Below are 23181 nucleotides of genomic sequence, written 5' to 3'. Positions count from 1 at the left end.
AATGTGATTTAAGGTGTCACTCGATAAGCTTTTGTTCATGGACGAAACTGGCCACTTGTCTGGGTGTTCCCAGAAGTCTCCGGAACTTGTCCAGATACAACCAATGTGGCGCTAGGGAGTTTATCTGACTTCGATTGATCTAGTTTTCATATTCTGGTGTAATTTGGGGTATCGCATGATAAGTTTTTGTTCATGTTCGATACTGATCATTTCCCAAAGCGATAACTTAACCGGAACATTTCCGGTTATTTCCAATACAACGTAAAACTCCCAAAATAGTCGCCAATAGGTATAAGTTGCATAAAAAATTAATACCGGCTGTGATTTACTTTCATTTTGGAAGTGTCATTGAAGATTTTTATTTACTTTATATGAGTAATCTGACCTGACACCCGGAATTTTTTACATATTTTGTTTGTCACGTCATTTTATCTAATCCCTGTATATGTGTATATTTTCGCAGTATCTAAAAAAATTTCAACCTTTAAATGAGTTCCAGTTTCGATGATTAATATTAAAATAATTTTTTTATCTTTCACGAAAAATAATAAATCGTTTCATTTAAGATCGCCTGAATTATGCGTAAATTTTTTTTCGTAACGTATAATCTTTTGCTTATTCAAGCATTCAAGCACTGCGATTTCGCAATTGAGCTTTAATATTCCTCAGTTCTCAGCCGTACCAAATCGAGGCATTAAATCAATTCTCTTTTTCCGATTACCCACAGGTCGAGCAAGGATATCACTTAGCTGTCAGGTGAATGCGCTCTGGACGTAAGAGACGTTGAATCGCACGCAAGGGATAGGCAAAATGGCCTGGCCATACAGCATCGTATCGTGAACTGGACACGCGCGTGCAAGTGTCAGTAAATAAAAAGGAAAAAAATGAACCGCTCCGTTTTGTGCTTATCATTTTATGTGGTTTTAATGAAGTCGTCCCGGTGATGACCGTGTCTCCGCTGAAAAGCCACCGCGGCTGGTGATGACGGTGCGGTGCGGTGGAGTGGGAGTGCATCGTATGGCTTTTTTCTGCAGTGCGTCGTTAGTGCGTATTTTTTGATGGCTCAGCTTGCGCAGTATGGAACGAAACAAAGTTTCATGGTTCCATTGTTGTGCCCTTTTTCAAAGGAAATAAATGCGGAACAAAAATGCTAGTTTTATACGTTTTTATTTAAAATTTAATTAAGTTTCTCCCGCCAGTCGGTGTGTTCTACTGAGCGCTCGGAATTGTAAAGCCGTCGCTAAAGAAAAAGCCGTCTCTTCTCGAGCGCATAACATAGAGCGAAACGAAGGTGCTGCGGTGAGAGTAATTAAAAATTTTTAATTGTGCATAATTAATAATTTCCATCAAATTTGTACCGAGACAGTGAAGAACGCGCAGAAACAAGAGAAAAGAACGTGGAAAGCAGTCGTGAAACTGTGAATGTGTGAAATTTGGCACCCGACCTTGTTTGCTGGTGAGAACCGTCCAATTTGCGGATAAAAGTAATTTAGAGCTACAGGTAAGCTATGAGCAAAGTCTTTACGACATGTATAAGTAAAGTTTTTTGTTGTTTATTTTGACAAATAAAATGTGTTTTGCTGGAGTGGCGGATAACAATGGCTTAAATGTATTCTGAGAGATTCATTTCAAACCTTCAATTGGACTTTAAGATCATTTACCTGTTTAATTGAACACGGGTCTTTAGTGGGCTAATTGTTCCTCCCGCTGACATGCAATGTATTAGCTATTGAAATACTCAAGATGAATAACCAGTGTTAAATCAGACGGGCAAATCTGCAGCCCCATCGCTCCACCTCGTGCCATTCATTGAAACTGTCAGTTCCCTTGCGGTGAGATTGCTGCTGCTGCTGTCGAACTGACCTGTACGCTAATACCCTGGAGGGTTGATTGACATGCACCGGTGTGTTCGTTCTATAATTCTCTGTCCGGCACGCTGACATCCCATAAAGTGCATTTAATATGAAACGCATCACAGCGCCAATAAATCTCATTCACGTTTTATGGAAGGCATGAATAGGTAGGTTCTTCGAGACTGCCGCACCACATGCCGTCCACGCCGTGGGTATTCTGGAGTGGCTTCAATGAATTTCAATTAAAAGCGTTTCTATTTCAAATCTGTTTTTTGCTGGTTGGCACTAGCAAAAGTTCACTAACTCGACCGAACCGCTAGCGTTAAGTGATACAACATCTCACTCGCCAGTTTGAGGTAACCGCGGGCTATGTATTTTCACGCTTGTCAAGTTGGTGGCTAGTTACGTGCTACCATTCAGAGATTTGTATGGATTCTGAAATTGGCTGTCAACTATAATCGAATAACTCGTCTGTTGTATAGAAGTTTGCTGAGAAATGTTGCTGCAGTCCGCACGGAGGGGCATTTTAAAAGGTTTTAATGGTTTATCTGTTTTTAAAAATCTTTATGGGAGGTATGTAATGATAAAACTCACTGAGGTCTACATCCAAGGACTGCAAAAAATCCTCAAACACTTCATTGGTTGTCAGATTGGACGGCCAGCCGCTAGCCTGCGGCTTATCGGTTGCTGTATTCATGACTTCGAATGTCACGGATTCGCCTGTCAATACGTTGCTCATCAACCCGGGACCAATAGCTCAACACAATCTCCAGCTTACGACAGGAGTCACGGGTTGTGAAAGTCAAAAGTCATCATTTTGCCACTCATATGTACCTCACTAGGGCTTCAGCCGTTTCGCATAGTTTTGTTCGCATTCTGGTCGGATCCGCCGGCTGACAGATGAACGGGCGAGGTGAAATGAGCTCATTTCAGAGATGTTGATCTTTTATCTGATGGAAGTCCGGGTACAATTTCTGGCCGCCCAAAGCTATTTTTCATTCATTCACTGTGGCCACCGTTTTACCACAGTCGCCGTCGTCGTTGTCGCCGCCGTCGCACCGCTTCAATCTCACTGAAATGGTTAAGGCAGCCGACGTGTGTGGAGTGAGATTCAACCGAGATGAGATATTGCAGATGCAAATTAATCCTTTTTTCTGCTGAAACGGACTGGCTGAGATGATGAGTTGGGTTGAGTTGGGAAAACAGCGAGGAAATGTTTGGTTAAATAAATGTGAAGCGATAAGATGGTTATTTTTGAGCAGCGTAGATTATTACTCATGTGACCAAGATTCTTGCGATAACCATCCAGAATTTTCAAGAAATTTTTCAACAGTGTAACAGAAAAAAGATGGATCTGGTGATGAACTTTTCTGCTTTAGAATGGTGAATATCTGGTGTCGAAATTTATTAGCCGTGTTTTAAATCATTTTCAGAAAATGATACCAAATTTCCACCAAAATTGCTGAAAACACATCCTAAGGTCTAAAGACGAACTTAATTACAGATTATACTCTTAGGATCGACGGAAAAAATTGACATGAATATGACCCGAAACTAGCATCAAAATCGTAGGAAACGCTCGGAAAGAAAATTATCTCATATCAGTCCCAAAATTGCTGATAAAAGCGCGAAAAAGACTAAAAAGATTGTCACAATTTTTTTCTTTTTATGTGACTTTACCATCGTCATGACGTTCCTTTTTCTGGTGAAAGTGAATGAATGATGTCAAAAAAGATTAATTTGATGAGCTGTATAATTACGATATATAAATGGTCTATAGATGGACATTAGGTCTTATAAATAAAACAGTTTACTTTGCTTCCTCCATTTACCCGGAAAAAGCAAAGTACACTGTTTTATTCATACGGGCCAGGGCCGGCGCTTCCCTTAAGCAAAACAAGCAGCTGCTTGGAGTGCCTCTTCGAGGGGGCGCCATTTCGCCTACATTAATAGACTGTAGCATTACATAAATAAGTGGGTAATATAAAACTTTTTTCCTTCTCCTTTAGCAGCATAGAGCCGGGATGGCAAGTGGTGTATCTAGAGTTACTCTCCGCTGTATTGGGTCCTGGGTGATTTGCCGGTAATTCGTTGAGCATCTTGACGCAAGCAAATCGGTTTCAACTTGGTCGAGCCCTCTAGTAAGTTGGGTCTCTCTATTCCTAAAGGCCTTTATATTACGAACATGTTGACCGAAAATGTTGGTGAGTTCATGTTCAGTCAACACTCTCGCCTGTGTACGAGCGCCACGAATTAAGCTAGCAAAAGAAGATGTTGCGCTTGTCGCTCGACCAGAATGACCCGTCAACATTTTATTCATTTCAAACCCTACATATGCGTACGTGTATGGGGCCCTTAAAGTCGATGGAGGTCTAGAAGAGAACAGATTCACTGCACGGTCATCCGGTATTCTTGCGGCGTTACGTACACCGACCCATCGTACTCTCCCAACTTTCGACAAGTGTACATTGAGAATCATTCCAAGTAATGCCTGCAGTGCACGGTCCATACGCCTACACCATTCTTCGCTTTCCGTTTGCGCTCCACCTTCTCCTGATGAAAATCTATTTGCAACAAAAAACACAACAATCAAAATACTCAGATAAACGTGGTGGGAAAGTGGCATTGATGGTATTAAATTATTTAGAAATTTGTCGGGGGAGATTTTCGACTCTCTTCAGAATGCGCAATCAGCAGATTCATCTTCGATGAAGTAGCAAAGTATAAGGACGAAGTTTCTGAAGTAACAGGAAATATGAACCGAACTTTTTCGTTTTTGAAGGTTTATCATTCTAGAAACCAACAATTATTCAAAAGAAATGGCGGTTGACTGTAATCAGTGCTGCGAAGCCCGCACTTGTGCGGGCTAATTTTCTCAAACACGCGTACTCGTTCTAATGAACACGGCATAAACATCCCTTTCGGACTCCCGCTCTTGTTTATTCATGCGCTGCAACGACTTTTGCGAGTGTGTATTTAGCAAACAGCCACGGTCGTCGCTCTCGCACGTCATTGCAGCCTGAGCAACTGATACCGATTATTCGCGACTAGCACTCCCATCCGCGTGTAGAATCGAGGGCGTAAGATGAAGAAGAAAACAAAAAAGTAATGCAAAATCTGCATCCCAGTGTGCCACTAGCCCTCACGGGCAGCTGGCCGATCACGAGTTGTTTGCCTCGTAAGTGGTTATGCAGAAAGACGCTACGAGACGGTACGTTTTTGAGTGTGTAGGTAGTAAAATGTCTGCACACAGCAATGCCGGCTGTTTTGCGTTTATTCTGATAGCGCCATTTGCAGAATTTGCATGGAGCGACAAATTGGCTATCGCTGGCCCTGGCTATACCAGTTTTGGTATAGTCGGCGTTTTGAGAACTATGGTACTTCTGCTGCAGGAGTTGTCACTAAGCCTGGAGTCGGGAACCCTGGAGAGGTTGGAGGAACTAGTGCAATAGCGGATATAGCGGATCCGGCGGCGGAGTTACCTGGAAGTCCAATTGCGTATGAGTGGTTGAAAAACCGAGGTGATGGAGGCAGCCATGCCGCTGAAATCGACCGAGCGTCGTCAAATACCTAAATGCGATTCCTTGTGGTCAAGTGTCAGTTATAGTTATATTTCAAGGGAATGCCGGCCTTGAAGGAAATGAAATTTAGCGTAAAACGGTTCTAAATTATCCCCAAAATCGTCGATAGAGGCCTCTAAGGTCTAAAAAGGCTAAAAAAGAAATGACTCAAAATTACCATCAATAGTTAGAAACGTCTTTAAAACCCCGAAAATAATATCAAATAATTCGAAATTTTCCCAGAGGCCTAAAAAGAAGATTAAAAATGATTATAATCGCTTCTAAAGGCCGTAAAAAGCTGAAAAACAAATTGATCCAAATTAACTTAAATCGCTGGAATGGCTCGAAAAGAAAATTATCTTAGAATAGTCCAACAATTGCTCACTATGACATGAAAAGTCAGAAAAAGTAAATTACTCTAAATAATCCTCAGAATCGATGGAAAAGGCGATGTCGATCTAAAGGTCGACAAAGGTCAAAAACAGCATTCTTGAGATAATATCAAAGTAGTTAGATACATCTCCAATTCTTCACAGGAAGAATTGCTGAAAATCGTTCTTAAAGACCGAAAAAGACAATTATAAGTCAACTTCAAAAGAGTCAACAGAAAAAGAATATTAATATTTTTGTTTTTTTTTGAAACGATGGTTCTACAATTGATGAAGGGACGGTAGGGGAAAGAAATGGAAAATTTTTTGGTGAAGGAGGAGGGGGAAGAGCGGAAAGGAAGGGGGGGGTATTGGTAGCTATGCTTGACAAGTAGTCATTTTGACTCCTACCTTTTGTCCAATGCTGGAAGGTGCATGAGTCGAATCAAGCTGTAATCTGAGATTACAACCGGATTCGAACTCACAACACCCTCCAGGGCATGTGGTTCGCTGGTACTTGTACCTTTGAACCATAGAGGCGCTGGACAAAAGGAGACCGCAAAATCCACTTCTCAAGGATAGCGACGCGTTTGGTTGGGTTATCGACACATATTGTGCCGCTTCCACATGCCCTGGAGGGTGTTGTGAGTTCGAATCCGGTTGTAATCTCAGATTACAGCTTGATTCGACTCATGCACCTTCCAGCATTGGACAAAAGGTAGGAGTCAAAATGACTACTTGTCAAGCATAGCTACCAATACCCCCCCCTTCCTTTCCGCTCTTCCCCCTCCTCCTTCACCAAAAAATTTTCCATTTCTTTCCCCTACCGTCCCTTCATCAATTGTAGAACCATCGTTTCAAAAAAAAAAAAAATATTAATATATGTATGACCTCATTCCAAGGTCAAGACTAAAATCTTGAGATTAGTCTAAAAAGAATATGCTTATAAAACAATTTAAGAATCGAAGGACAAGCTTCTAAGGCAAAATGCATGAAAAACAGAACGATTCTCTATTAGTCTCAAAATCACTTAAAACTGCCAAAACAAAGATTAAAAAGGAAATATGATCTCAAATGAACCTTGCAACTGAAGCAAATCATTTTTAAAGGATGGAAATGATGGACTAAGAAAATAATTTCCAGTTAGCCGCTAAGAATCATCGCTCGATCATAATACAAGGAGTAAGGGAGTCATTTGGTATTATGCCGTAGCATAGCATAAAAACCTTGGCATAATCATAAAAGATCATTTGGCATAAACATATTTCATGAGCTGTTTTTCGAGAAAGGTCTGTTTTCTCCGAAAACAGTAACATGTATGCAACAATCATTAAAAAGAAATGTGTGTGGGATTTTTCTCATTTCTAAATACAATTTACATCAGTTTGTAATCGGCATATATATTCAAGAACTTTGAAAAGGCTATGATGAATCCAGTCCAAGCTTATTTTCTCGATTCTAAACATTCTGGCAGCTTTTTCCATTTAATCAAGAATCTTTTTAAATTTATACGTATACTAGCTGACCCGACAAACTTCGTAATGCCACAAATTAACCAGTGTTGTACATAAATCATGAATCTCGGATGATCTTTGTTACATTCTCGAGTTTTGCAAGTTTCTGAGGAGTTCAACCTTAGATGATTCATTTTGGCAGTTACGTAACTATGAAAGCATCCCAGGTAACCAATAAGCATCACCAATGCTATTCAAATATATGCCAGTAAGCATTTAAGTCGCCTTAAACACCTATGCAGTCAAAAAACTAACATACAACAACGTGCAGTATAAAATGCCACATACGCTGATTTGCTGCTTATGTTAATGCTTATTAGTTACCTGGAATGCGTAGTTTAATTTAGTTTAATTTAATTTGCAATTTTTCCTCACAGTAAAGTAGAAAACAACTCCCCTGTCCCCTCATTGCATAGCCAGAAAGCGGATAGTAATATTCGCCATGACTATACAACATTTCGCCGAATATCATTTTGCGAAAAAGCTTAAGCGGAATGTACCATTTCAGAGAAAATTTTTTTTGTGGAAAGTACCATTTCGTGATCCTCTCTTTACTCGCTGTCGCTCGTTCCTGGAAACCCAGGTAGACCAAGGAAAACAAATAAACCTAGACAGTAGTGATTTCTGCGGGGAGGTGCCTCCCTCCAGTGGGCGGCGCTTCCGACGGTGGGTCATCAGCAACACTCGCGGCCGTCTCGTCCTGAATGATCTAGTGTTTCTATAGATAGTTTTTGTGGTCTTGTTATTGACTAATGTTTTATGGAAGAGTCTCGAATTTCTCGAATTCGATTAGTTTTTGAGTTTCGCAAAAATTTCTTTTTTATTTGTATGAGAGTCCATATCCCCCTACCGCAGGGGTGAGAGGTCTCTAACTATCATAAAATAAATTCAAGACTTCAAAATCTCCCGCATGCCAAATTTGGTTCCATTTGCTTGATTAGTTCTCAAGTTATAAGGAAATTTGAATTTCATTTGTACGGGAGCCCCCCTCCTAAACAGGGGAGAGGTCTTAATTCATTGCACAAAAAATTTCTGCCCCTGTTGTAACGCAGCAGATATAAGAAATGCTTTTGTAAATCGAGCTTTTTATTGCGTCGATCAAAACTAAAAATATAATTTGACCGTTAGAATTAATTTTGTCTTCACGTTATTCCTGCTTCCTACTTACATTATTATTTTCTATCTGCCTTTTTTATGCGAACTTATTTCCTGTCTGTCGTACCATTCACGTTGAACCACCCTAATAAAGGTTTTTCCGGCTTTAGTTTTCAATGTTATCGTTATTCATTATAATCTACTTACTGTTCCAATATTTTTCAGTATATGTATTTCTACCTTTCCGTTTCTAGCTATCCGTATCTTCCCTCGTACTTGTGCTCGTACCTATAGCTTTAAATCAATCGTTTAAAACACTTCAAAGCATAACATTGTTTTACATTTGACTTACTCGTAACTATTTTTCTTCCTGCAAACACTTTTCTTGTCACTACGAACAGCTATTTTCCTTCGCGCTATCTTCTAACTCACTCGAGAAATCTTTCCAAACTTTATTCTTCCAAAAACTCTTTAACTTCTACTATCAACACTTTTTTATCCAACTATTTAGCATGACTTTCAATTTTCTATGCTCTATATTTGCTTCTATCACTATGACACAACTTTGTTTATCTTCTTCTGTCAACCTCACCAGTGTGGCCAGAACAGCCCCCTAAAAGCCCCACATACCAAATTTGGTTCCATTTGCTTGATTAGTTCTCGAGATAAGAGGAAATTTGCATTTGATTTATATGGAAGCCCACCCTCTTAAAAGGGAGATGGGTCATAACTCGCTTTCTAAAGAGGAGAGGGGTCTCAATTCACCATAGAATAAATTCTTGTCACCAAAAACACCCATATGCCAAATTTTGTTCAATTTGCTTGATTAGTTCTCGAGTTATGCAGAAATATGTGTTTCATTTGTATGGGAGCCCCCCTCTTAGTGGGGAAGGGGTCTCTAACCATCACTAAAGCCTTTCCTGGACCCAAAAACCTCTACATGCAAATTTTCATTATTTTTTGAAACGATGATTCTACAATTGATGAAGGGACGGTAAGGGAAAGTAATGAAGAAGGATTTTTTCCGGGAATGAAGGGGAAGGGTGGAAAGGAAGGGGGGGGGGTAATAGGTAGCTATGCTTAACAAGTTGTCGTTGTGACTCCTATCTTTTGTCCAATGCTGGAAGGTGCATGGGTCGAACCAAGCTGTAATCAGAGACAACTTGTTAACCATAGCTACCTATTACCCCCCCCCCTTCCTTTCCACCCTTCCCCTTCATTCCCGGAAAAAATCCTTCTTCATTACTTTCCCTTACCGTCCCTTCATCAATTGTAGAATCATCGTTTCAAAAAAATATTAATATATGCCTGACCATATTTCAAGGTCATAACTAAAGTCACGAGTTTGGTCAAATTTTCACGCCGATCGGTTCAGTAGTTTTCGATTCTATAAGGAACATACGGACAGACAGACAGATAGACAGTCCTTTTTTTTAGGTATAGATCTCTGGCCAAATGGTACGGCCCCGTAAAGGGAAATAAGTATTTAAAATTGTCCCACTATTTCGACCCAATTTCCGATCAGTTTATGACGTTTCGCGAACCAGCAGCTAGGACGAAAGCTGGCATAATCGCTGAACCAAAATTGATGGTAAAACATGCCCAATTATGCATAATGTCAATTATGCCTAGCGTTAGTATGGGTAGCGTCCAGCTTCGAGGTATGATGCTGGTCTAAGAAGCCAGTCGTCGTATGTTCGAATCTCGGCTAGGCGGTGCTTGCTAGATAGAGTTAGTAGGATCGTTGTGCTGACCCCGTAGTGTTCCTGAAGTCTAACAGCCAGCTGCGAAGTCTGTCGATAAAGAAGAGTAATGTCTAAAGACGGTATAAACCCAAGGCTTTTAGTATGCGTATTGTCCGTATACCTAATGCAGTACATCTGCTGAAAATTGCTCCTAACGGTTGAAAAAGAAATTAGAATCGCTGAAAAATGCTTTTTAAATGCCAGGAAAGGGCTCAAAAGAAAAATATCTCAGATTTGTGTCCAAATCACTGATAATCGCTAATTAAGGTCGAAAATAAAAAATCCAAATTTTCATGAGATCGATGAAAAATGCTTCTAAAGGCCGAAAAAAGAAAATGACCCAAATTTTCTTTACCATTCAAACGTTTGGAATGACTGGAAAAAATATGATCCCTACCCCAAATTAACATCAGAATCAATGAAAAACACAATGAAAGGTACGAAAAAGAGATTAACGGGAAATTTTCCAAATTAGTTTCAAGTGTGCAATTGCTATAATTTGCTCATAGATACCGAAAATGAACGAAAAGGTTTAAAAGTAAATGATTTAAAAATACCCTCAGAATCGACGGAAAACGTTTCTAAAGACTGGAAAAGGCCAAAAAAGCAATTGCCTCAAAATCGCTGGAAACAGCAAGCAACATTTTTACATTCTAAAACATTCATCAAAATCCAATGCCGAAACTTGTTCGAATCTAATTTATTCCCGCAATGATTGCGCTGAATTAGAAATAATCGACTTTCGACGATCCATCCCTTCCTTTCGTTTGTTTCCCAAGTTTCCCCTCTCGTAACACGGCAAAAGTATTCCCCTTCCCAGTACACTCTTTCGCATTCTTTTTATTGGATTATTTAAAAGTGATGATTATGTCATGAATTTTTCTTCGATAAAAAAAAAACTGCCGGGATTAACGAACGAAAGCCACTTATCGGAAAGTGATGCTGGTAATTTTTTTACCACGTAGGAAAAGTGTCGAGCGCGTGTGTTCGCCGTACGAGCGGGAAATCTCGTTATAGAGGGTTGGATTATGCTGGCCCATAAACAAGATTGACGAATCATGAATGATTAGTGGTTCATGCCGAGAATGTCGAGAAGGGCTAGTCCGGCAAGGGCAGGAAAATGGGCGCATTGCATGAGTACTGGGTGCTGAGTCTTTTTAATGATGATTGCATGATTCGGCTATGAATTCCAACTGTGACAAAAAGTACGAGATTAATTTCAATTGTATAATTGTTTTAGCTCTTTAATTAAGATGAATAACCTGAAATTGAACAGGCCGTTAAGAGTGTTCAATACTATCAATCATTCCAATCCAAAGAGTAACCAATTAAAAGCTCCTTAACCTCTAAATATATGAAGAATACACTGCTCTTGCATTCCTTTCACGAGGTGATAAATGTGCGGCGAACACAAATGCACATTATGTCTGTTTCATTCGTTGTATGAATGCAGTGGAACCGCTTCAGCACCAGACCCTACATTTCCTCACCCAACGTCATCATCATGATCATCATCGACATCATCGTGTGTATCGTGCATTTCTGTTTATGGCTCACGTGGCCCAATTCGGGGAGGAGGTCGTACAGTACCGGACCATTGCCTATATGGTACTTGCGCTCTGCTCTGGCATCGCAACGCGGCGCGATCCCTGGGTGATTTAAATCTCTTACCTGCTGCCACAGTGCTTTGCATTGCATCGATCTGGAGAATATTTATGTTCGAACCGAAAAATAAAACAAATTCTGCCAGTCTTGCTGCATTTGCTCATCCAGGCAATGCATAGATGTGCACCAACCTAGTGGAAAAAAGAGCGCGGCGAAACGTGTTTGTCTTAACGCTTTCTTCGCCCCGATTCGGCGTTTCGACTGCCCTAAAAGAAGAGTAAAGACGACATGATTCCTTTCATGCGATCCGGAGCGATGTAGGTATTTGAATGCATTTTCTTTTCATTGTAGATGTACAATTTACGTGAGATCTTCTTTGTCGAAATCAATATTTGTTTATTTGCTGCACCTTGAAGGAAGGCAAGTTCGGCATTTCATGAATAATATTTTGCTCATTTATTTCATTATTCGTCAACAATGTAATCAAACAACATGCTAATTCACTGTTTTCTACTATAGAAAACACGCCACCATAATGATAATGATCCTGATTTCTAGAAAAATATGAATACAATTACAATACTGTGGTAGCACCTAAATTCAACTATATATGGATACATTATCACTTCAGAGTTCCGTGCTTCAGGCGATAGCTACTCGATATGCAATGGCAAAAAAACGAAGTGGCGGAACTTAGTGAATAGGTAATAAAAATAAATTTAACGACTGCTCGGCTTTGCGTAGGCTAACTGGTGCACCCAAGAATACCATATAGCTAGTGTTAAAATATTAATATGAAAACAGTGCACCAGAACGAATTCTATTTCCACTCACCTAACATAACTTTGCAAGCCGACCGACTGGTACGCTGACCGCTGAGTCCAGTCTAGCATACTAAGCAGTGCCCAAGAAGCATAATAGCAGCAGGGGTCCAAGCGGCGGCGAAGGGAATGCTCTTTGTTTCAATCGCCATCATAAAAAGGTTCGTTCTCAGATAGTAAATGACCATCCGCGCGAGGTGAAACGCGGGGTAACCGCACGCTGGAAGCAACGATATTAATTGAATCTGTATGAATATATTTTGATACGGTCGCACTGTATTCCACAGCGTAGATTTTCGTGGCTATTTTATCCCTTCGTCCGCCGAAGCGAATCGCCAGTGGACTGCTAGAGGCATTAATTAGATTCACGCAGAGACGCTGGCTGTGCGCGATCTTTTAATGTGGTGCGTTTCAATGAGGTGAAGTTACATACATAATCCGTTGTCAGCGACGTTGATGACGGGCTTCTTAGCTAAGGTATTCTGTCTAGCGAAAACAAGCGTGAGCTCCATTACCATCGTAATGAATTGTTTAAAGGTAATTAGGAAATCGGGGATCATAAATTTCCCGCCAGTAAAAGTGAGACAGTACGTCGTTGCAATTGAATGTAAATATTTGCTTTCGGCTTCTCTCGACTCTGTGTGTGTGTTTGACACACTCCAAATGAGGACCTTTTCCCCCCTAGGAATTACCATCATTATGTCATTTGCAACTGCGGCTGAGACATTTTCGTTAGTATGCAGCAGCATTATGCGGTGACGGCTTCAGCGGATCATATCTTATTGTCTCCGAACAATGAGGTGTAACCCTAATTATACATTTATTAAACAAGAGCGTTAATGATCTGCAACACCCGTGTACTAATGACCGAATTCAATTTGTTTATGACGACGTTGACTGGCCTCAACACAAAAAAAAACTGAAAACCTGATGACCGTGCGAAAAAGCATTTGCTGCCCAATAGAGTTGTTTCATTGAAAAGAATAGACCATTTGGCACACCGTACACGAGCTGATTTAAAGTTAATTGATTTCAACTACAGTTTGCGTTCTGCTGAATGCGATTTTTGAGAAAAACAAAACAGGCAATAGAAGAAAGGGAGAACCCACATTTATTCCAAAGGTCATTCCAAATTATTTTTAAAGTTTTTGTCAACCGCCCCCGCCCCCCTTTGAAATTGGCTTGAAAAATGGGGGGGCAAAATATAATTTTGTGGTACATAAGTTATTTTTTTTTATAAAATCAATTGTCTATGGGTTCTACAGTCTAAAGAACACGAAAAATGAGTGTAGGAGTGGAATTAACGCTTCTTGCCCGAAACAGAAATGAAAATTCCAACAATGGAATTTCCGAAAATCAGCAAAAAAATACTTTCGTACTTTGCGTAGGTGTTTGCATTGAAAATAATAACGTATATATGAAAAGCAAGAATAAATTTGGTATACACTAAGTATAAATGCATAAAACGCAAAAGTTGCCAAACACCGGAAGGACAAAATCTTTATAAAATATTTGTAAACACACATGTGGGCCATGATACTCTAGAACAGCCAAGTTTCTTAAAATAGTGAAATTGATGCCTCCGAACTACTCTCAATTATGAGCTTTCGCGTACCAAGCAGACCTTTTCGAAATACGGCGCTACTGCAACCAAATTTTTATCGAACGGTGTTTGGATACAATGAACCGATTTCAGCATGCATTCGCGCATTCACGGCTGTTGAAGAATACTTTGAGTTTGATGAACCGACTAGGAATTTTTTGAATAGAATTAGGTCGTTAGTAATTAATTGTAGATAATAACCACTTTTGTTCATTACAACATCATGGCTGCGTCTGCTGGCGTCAGCCGTATTTTACAAATCGTCAGCTTTTAGTAAAGTTAGGTTCCATGGAATCGTACAGCTTTGGTTTTCAGTCTGGAGTTCCACAGGAAAGTAAGTTGGGACCGTTACTACTCCTTATATTTTTAATGACTTCTGTTTTGCCCTACCACCTGGCTGCAAACTGTTAGAGATGCGCTGACGTTTACAGGATGGTGGAGGTCAATCAACTTTATCATTACGGTTTCTAAATGCTCAATTATTTATTTATTTATTTTTTATTTATTAACATTATAATTCATCTGACCACAACGTCTACATGAATAAAACATTACTTTACAATTAACTATAGTACATTTAATCTTCGTAAGCGGCGTTTAAAACTATCACTAGAACAATGAAAATCAAAAAAACTGTTCACACGATTAAACAAGCAACACATAGCTCTAATTGGCTCATTTTGGCCGTACTCGGTTCGTCGGAAGTCCAGGCAAATAAATTGTATGTCTCGAAGCGCACGTGGTGTGACATTGAAATTGATTTGAGTGAGGATGTTTGCAGATTCCAATTCGCCCACTAAAAGTTTCCGGATGAACAGAACTTTTTCAGTTTTTCTCCTATTGTCGAGAGTTTCAATATTGAGTAAGTTGCAGCGGTCTTGATACGGCGGAAGCACTAAAGGATTTCGCCAGGGTAAAAATCTCAAAGCATACCGTAAGAATTTGGCTTGTACTGTTTCCAACCTGGAGGACCAAATTCCAGTGTAGGGGCTCCAAACTACAGCAGCATACTCTAGGATTGAACGCACAATAGAGAAGTACAGGGCACGTAGGCTATATGGATCTCTAAATGCTTAGGGTACCCTAAATATGAAGCCCAAATTTTGATTGGCTTTAGATATTATATATGAGTAGTGTTCCCGAAAACAGAGGCTCGTATCAAGAAGCACTTCCAAGTCTTTGATTGCATAAACTCTGTCCAGTACTTCGTTGCTGATGCGGTAGTTCCATATAAAGGGTTCTTTCTTGCGACTAAAAGAGATTACCGAACACTTGCGCACCCTAATGGAAAGCTCATTCTTTAGACACCAGTCCGCAAAAATGTCGATTAGATCTTGTAGTTCACAGCAGTCTTCAATAGATTTTACCGGCACAAACATTTTAAGCTCATCAGCGTACAGCAATCTGGATCCTCGTGGAATTCCAGCCCAAACGTCGTTAAAGAATAAGGAAAACAAAAGCGGACCGAGGTTGCTTCCTTATGGAGACATCGGTAGAGGAGACATCGCCTAGTTTTACTGAGAGGCGACGATTAACCAGGTATGACTTTAACCAGTTTACAAAATTTGATGCCGCACCCATATGTTCTGTTTTGGCTAAAAACAGGTTGTGATCCACACGGTCGAAGGCAGCTTTCAGATCCGTGTCACCTTCACTTACAGTAAATCGTTGAATGAAATTGAAGCAGCCATCAAGAGTATGAATTTCAATGGAGCGGCAGGGATAGACTGTATTTCAGCCGAGATGCTTAAAGATGACCCAGCCCAGAGATCAGCCCAGATGATGCTTCAACTTTTTAGTAATATATGGGAAACTACAACTTTTCATGCGGACTGGATGCAGGGTATTTTAGTCAAAGTCCCTAAAAAAGGAGACCTAACTGAATGCGGTGACTGACGTGACATCACATATTACTCTCAAAGTATTACTTTCAATGTAGTCTGTAAGGTAATCCTCAACCGGGAGAACATCGACACTACTCTTCAGCGGCAGCAAACTGAATTTCGTGATGGCCGATCATGTGTAGAGCATATCACAACGAATTCCAGGACTCTCTGCTGCTGGCGTTCATTGACTTCGAAAAGGCGTTCGATCGTCTCAACCACGAAAACATCTGAGACGCACTCAGGCGTAGAGGAGTTCCAGATAAGCTAGTCCATCCCATCGAGGCTTAGAACGAGAACAATCGTTTTAGTGCAAGATTTTGCACAACAGCGTCTTGTCCGACCTTATACGGGTTACCACTGGCGTGAGACAGGGCTACATTTTATCATCGCTTCTGTTTCTCATCGTTATGGATGAGATATTAGTTTTAGACCAAAAGATTAATAGACGAAATCGAGGATTACCTTGGATTGCTTTAACGATGGAACAGCTAAATGACCTCGACCTAGCTGACGACATTGTTTTGCTCGCACAACGCCGAAGCGATATGCAGAGTAAGTTATATGACTTTTCGAGAGCTTCTCCTCAACTCAACCGTCAAATTCGTACTGCTGTAAGCCTACAAACGCCATCCTACGTCGCCCAACTTTGGCAATGCGGAGTCGATGCTCCTGAACTACTAACGTTGGTAAACATCAAAGTTATGCCTCGACCGCTTAGATTTCATGGATTTCTTCAGCCTGATTTCGACCGCACACAATACGTACAACACAAACCAATCCAGGCGATATGCTCGGTATTTAACGACGACTATGACCATGTAGACGTTTTATAACGACGAATATTTTTAAAGCTAGAATTACATCTTATTTGATTCAACAGGAATCAAAGAGCCGAAAACCGCCGATCATAAGAGCAAACAATTTGAATTGCGGCGATCAACTCAATGTAACACTACTACCAATGTGGCAGTTACTCCTGAAACTACTCTATCGTGTTGACATAGCTAGTATTTGAGTGACAACCCCTTGCTTCTGGTACTAGTGTATATGAACGGTTGAATGATACACTAGCGCCAGCAGCAAGCTGTTGTCACTGCAAAACTAATTATCTTCAAAGAGCCGGTATATAGGCTATACCGACACGTTATCGGTTTCTCTTTTGATCTGTTTTTGAAAAGCATTAATCCCTGTGCTGGCTATTTCGGCCGGTCGGATTTAAAAAACACAGACACCACTATAGAAAATGGGCTCAATTTAGCCGCAGCGACTTCATTATTTCTCGCAACTATAACTCAAATTCAGTAGCGTTTCATTAAGACCAAAATACACGCCGATATTCAGTAAATATTATTCTATCAACTGGTATAAAAATCTTGTCTAGAATAAATATAGTTTTAACGTAATTCCTGAATATTGTTTAGGCTACCGCTTAATGGGCTGGAAATACCCTCCCGTACCCTAGTACACTTATACAGACACTTCTCAAGAAGCTATCAGGTTCGATCAGAGCGCCTGACCAATGTGCCCTACTGTGCGTCAGTATTTGGTCCTCATGACGGATCGAAACAGTTGCACGATTCTCGAAGCTCCTGAAGAAGCCAAAGAGGGAAAATATCTGCCAAGCGTAATAAATGCATTTGCAACAAAGTTAACGAAAAGTATGTTAATGATCGCATATGCCTATTTAAGGATAGCTTCAGTTAGACGCAGGGGGGCAGAGATGCAAAATGTAGAACGTAAGAACTGAACTCAGAGTGAATGCAAAACAGTGACCATTGATACCAAATACCTGCCTGCATATGCGGGTAAACTGATGCTAATCTATGCATCGCATTGAACGTGATCTTAGGTTAACTCCGTACATTACCAACACAATTTGGAATGCGTTCTTTAATCAAATGTTTCGATATGTTGTGCACGACTCCTGTCGCCTATGGTAAGCAGAAAGCGTTTCATTCATTTTTCATGTTTATTAACACAAACTGAGCTCGCGTTAAACTATATATTTAAAAAACTGTTTAACATACGTAAGCATGAATAAATAATAAATTCCAACTAGACCGTATCAATTAAATCCCTTTCGATTGCACATTTCCTCTTCCCGTATCGGCGCGGCGGTCGTTTTCTCAAATCAGACAAGCAATTCATCAACTTCCCCCTATCCGCGAATGCGCTTCGTTAATCCGATCATGTCAAAATATTATAATTGAGCTGCAAACAACAAACTGCCTATGTGTAGGTATTGGCGTTTACAGCATTCGTCGTCAGCTACGCTGCGCTGGCTGGTGCTACGTAGGTACGATGCTGGTTGGGAAGGGGTTGACACTCTGCTCAGCATCAGCAGCTTAACTGTGGCGCGCGGTGTCAATTGGAGTCGACACGCAAATTGACGCCGGATGGATGGAAACGACGACGAGAGATCAATCAATAATCGTCTTTCAAAGGTTTCTTGGAATTCTAATTTTATAATGCAATAAATGGGAAGCGAAAGTGCATTCGCATAATAAATTGAAATCTTGATCAATTAGCAAGGGCATATACTTCAGGTTTTCAGAGTAACGAAGCAGATTGTTAAATGCGAATGCGTTGAGGAATATAAATAATGTGACAAATTCAACAAACAAAATAACTAATTATTTCAGATATTATTAACTGCTCATAGGGTATGTTGCTGCTTCGTCGTAATTGCCTATTCCCGTCCTATCCAACACAAATTATTCAAAAATATCAGCGATTTTTATGACACATAATGCTAAATTAGTTATTCCCTAATATTTTAGTTTGTTGACTATCATACGCGATCAATCAAAGTGAGCTGAAATCTATTTCAATGCTTTTTATCATTGAAGAAGTCCTACCAGCCAAATTTCCTACGTTTTATCGTGGAACGAAGAAGAAAATGTGGACTAATCGTTTCAATTTTTGTCAATCATAAAATGAAAATAACCCACGCAACGCATTGTCGTTATTCTGCAGCCGGGAAAACTTGCATAACCTGCAGAAATTTAGCAGAATAACATTTGTCATGCCGTCCTACATAAATACATGCACGCTAGCTTCGTAAACATTATTGTGATTTTTAATTCGGACGATGAAAAATTTTGATGGACGAATTTCAAAACGGTACGAAGAATTTTAGATATAAAATCAGTTGCGTAATTTGAATAAAATGCTTTAATAATCGCTTTTTAGTGAATTTAAAGGGCACGGATCGGAAGGTTAGTGTGTTTGAGTCAAATCAGCAGCAGAACTTTTGGAGTATTCTTTAAATCCATCTAAGAAATGATGAAAATTAGAGTGGCTTTCCTTACTACGACGAGAATTAGAAAAAAACCCTAGGGCGAAGTAAAATGGATTTGAATCACCTATGAAATTTATACGGTTGTTATAAAATGTTGATATTCTGTCATTGCGCCCAAGTGTTTTAACAATTAAACTATCAGTATACGACACCCTATATTAGATAATCTCACATATCCAGTCGAACAGTTCATTCCAGTCTAACCATTCGTACGCACACACCCGCGCTCCACCCGCCGACGGTTTTTATTTTTATATGATTGCCCTTTCTGCTTCTACCACTGAGAAGATAGACTATTATCGACTGCATTGTGACAGGAGCTTGGCAATCGATGCCGAGAAATGTCAAGACAACTTCCTAGAGGGTAGGTGTCTTCTGCAAAGTTGGTTGAAATACTCAGGAGATTTATATGGTATCATTCAACTAGCCCTTAAATTTTAGGTTAACTCTTTAATCACGTTATTGCAATAATATAATATCAATTCTTGGTTAAGTTTTTTAGTAACGGTTGAGTCGATTTAATAACTCTCAGTTGCAGGTACTGAAAGGTTGACTAAGATTGAATTTTCATTTAAATGGATTGTTATCCAATAATTTTTGACGTCTAACGTCTACATCTAACGGCAAGTTTTGAGATAGGGTGTCATTCCAAAAAAATCTAAAAAGTCGAGCGTCACGAGAAATGAAAAATGTTGAGCGCTAATAGCTTAACGGTTTTCCGATCGATTTTAAGTATTTTTGCATCAATCGATCGGAAAATCTTCAACGTATCTACACGAATAAAGAAAACTATTGATTTTTAAGTGCGCACTATTGTAAAACTGGAAATATTGCAGCGTTGTCCATCTAGAAATCCTAGCTTCGTGTTGGAAATGACGTCATCAAAGTGGTAATAATGCGTTTTCATGCTGCGGCTTATAATTCAGTCAATGCCCAATAGATTTCCAAGCTATTTACATCAATAGATCGGAAACTCGAATTGAAAATATAGAAAACTATTGATTTTTAATGCGCGCCATTGAAAAATTGAAAATAACTCTAACTCGGTAGTTAGACAACAGTTTGTTCAACTCTTCGTCGAGGTATAAATTCTTGCTTTGTGATTGGTTGGAATAATTTCCAATTATTTTCGAATAAGTTAGGATACATTTCAGGAACCAACGAGAATGTTAAAGGAAAAATCCATTTAATTCTACTATAACAAAGTTACAAGAGAATTAAAAGCACTCCTACCCTTTCTCGTTGATTTCTAATTGGCTTGATAATTCCTTATTGTGATGTACCACCAACGGCAACACGAGCAGTGCCGCAGCAATTTTAATTTCAGTAATCGTCCCATTGAAAACTTGTCCGCCGTGAACAAGTGATAGTAATTGAAACCAAGTTAACGCCAAATTAAACACTATTGACCGCAACAAATGCGCAGGAAAATGAATTAAAACCAAACCCAATATTTTGTTCTAATAATTATTGCTGGCCCAATAAACTTGATTGTGATCAGCGGAGAACAACAATCTTTTATGTTTTCACTAGCTGACCCGACAAACTTCGTATTGCCACAAATTAACCTATGTTGTACATAAATCATGAATCTCGGATGATCTTTGTCACAATCTCGAGTTTTGCAAGCCCCCCAGTGGGCGGCGCTTCCGACGGCGGGTCACCGGCAACACTCGCGACCGTCTCGTCCTGAATGACCTAGTGTTACTATAGATAGTTTTTGTGGTCTTGTATTGACTAATGTTTTATGGAAGAGTCTCGAATTTCTCGAGTTCGATTAGTTTTTGAGTTTCGCAAAAATTTCTGTTTTATTTGTATGAGAGTCCATATCCCCCTACCACAGGGGTGAGAGGTCTCTAACTATCGTAAAATAAATTCAAGACTCCAAAATCTCCCACATGCCAAATTTGGTTCCATTTGATTGATAAGTTCTCGAGATAAGAGGAAATTTGCATTTCATTTGTATGGAAGCATGGAAGCCCACCCTCTTAAAGGGGAGATGGGCCATAACTCGCTTTCTAAAGAAGAGAGGGGTCTCAATTCACCATAGAAAAAAATCTTGCGTCCAAAACCAATTACATGTCAAATTTGGTTCCATTTGCTTGATTAGTTCTCGAGTTATGAGGAAATTTGTTTTTCATTTGTATAGGAGCCCCCCCCCTCTTAAAGTGGGGAAATCCATATAAAATATACCATAGAAAATATTCTTGCCTACAAAAACACCCACATGATAAATTTGGTTCCATTTGCTTGATTAGTTCTAGAGTTATGAGGAAATTTGTATTTCGTTTGTATGAGAGCCCCCCCTCTTAAAACGGTAAGGGGTTCTAATTCATCATAGAAAAAATGGTTGCCTCCAAAAACACCACATGCCAAATTTGGTTCCCTTTGCTTGATTAGTTCTCGAATTATGAGGAAATTTGTATTTCATTTGTGTAGAAGCACCCCCTCTTAAAGTTGGGAGGGGTCCTAATTCACCATAGAAAATATTTTTGCCTCCAGAAACCTCCACATGCCAAATTTGGTTTTATTTGCTTGATTAGTTCTCGAGTTATGAGGAAATTTGCATTTCATTTGTATAGGAGCCCCCCCTCCTAAAGTGGGTAGGGGTCCCAATTCATCATAGAAAAAATTTTTGTCTCCAAAAACACCTACGTGCCAAATTTGGTTCCATTTGCTTGATTAGTTCTCGAGTTATGAGGAAATTTGTATTTAGTTTGTATAGGAGCCCCCCCTCTTAAAGTGGGGAGAGTTTCTAATTCACCATAGAAAATATTCATGCCCTAGAAAACTTTCACATGCCAAATTTGGTTCCATTTGCTTGATTAATTCTCAAGTTATGAGGAAATTTGCATTTCATTTGTATAGGAGCCCCCCTTCCTAAAGTAGAGAGGGGTCCCAATTCATCATAGAAAAAAAAATTGTCTCCAAAAACATCCACGTGCCAAATTTTGTTCCATTTGCTTGATTAGTTCTCGAGTTATGAGGAAATTTGTATTTAGTTTGTATAGGAGCCCCCCCCTCTTAAAGTGGGGAGGGGTCCTTATTCACCATTGAAAATATTCTTGCCCTCGAAAACTTTCACATGCCAAATTTTGTTCCATTTGCTTGATTAGTTCTTCAGTTATGAGGAAATTTGTATTTCATGTGTATAAGATCCCCCCCTCCTAAAACGGGGAGAGGTTCCAATTCAGCATAGAAAAATTTTTGTCTCCAAAAACACCCACATGCCAAATTTGGTTTCATTTGCTTAATTACTTCTCGAGTTATGAGGAAAATTGTGTTTCTTTGGTACAGCAGCCCCCCCTCTCAAACCACTTTAAGAGGGGGGGCTGCTGTACCAAAGAAACACAATTTTCCTCATAACTCGAGAAGTAATTAAGCAAATGAAACCAAATTTGGCATGTGGAGGGGTCCTAATTTACTATAGAAAATATTCTTGCCCTCGAAAACTTTCACATGCCAAATTTGGTTGCATTTGCTTGATTAGTTCTCGAATTATGAGAAAATTTGTATGGAAGTCACCCCTTTTAAAGAGGAGAGGAGTTATAATTCCCCTTAAAAAGAGGGGAGGGGTCTCAATTTACCATAGAATAAATTCTTGTCACCAAAAAAACCCACATGCCAAATTTTGTTCTATTTGCTTGATTAGTTGTCGAGTTATGCAGAAATTTGTGTTTCATTTGTATGGGAGCCCCCCCCTCTTAGTGAGGGTAGGGGTTTCTAACCATCACTAAAACCTTCCCTGGCCCCAAAAAACCTCTACATGCATATTTTCATGCCGATTGGTTCAGTAGTTTTCGATCCTATAAGGAACATACAGACAGACA

The 23181-nt window shown here is 39.7% G+C and overlaps 1 protein-coding gene and 1 long non-coding RNA gene across 2 annotated transcripts in view; one reads left to right on the top strand and one right to left on the bottom strand.

The window, feature by feature from the left end:
- LOC128744639 (uncharacterized) overlaps positions 1-23181 on the top strand; it is a 379511-nt gene that overhangs the window by 10387 nt on the left and 345943 nt on the right. The window lies entirely within an intron of this gene.
- On the bottom strand, positions 8427-8851 carry LOC128744640 (uncharacterized). The gene is made up of 3 exons (XR_008412402.1): positions 8743-8851; positions 8598-8684; positions 8427-8535 (listed from the first exon to the last, which is right to left on the bottom strand). It is a non-coding gene; the product is annotated as an uncharacterized LOC128744640 (long non-coding RNA).

This window comes from Sabethes cyaneus, chromosome 3, assembly GCF_943734655.1.
Source record: "Sabethes cyaneus chromosome 3, idSabCyanKW18_F2, whole genome shotgun sequence".
Classification (NCBI taxonomy): Eukaryota; Metazoa; Arthropoda; class Insecta; order Diptera; family Culicidae; genus Sabethes; species Sabethes cyaneus.
This window is presented reverse-complemented; position numbering and strand designations above follow the sequence as displayed.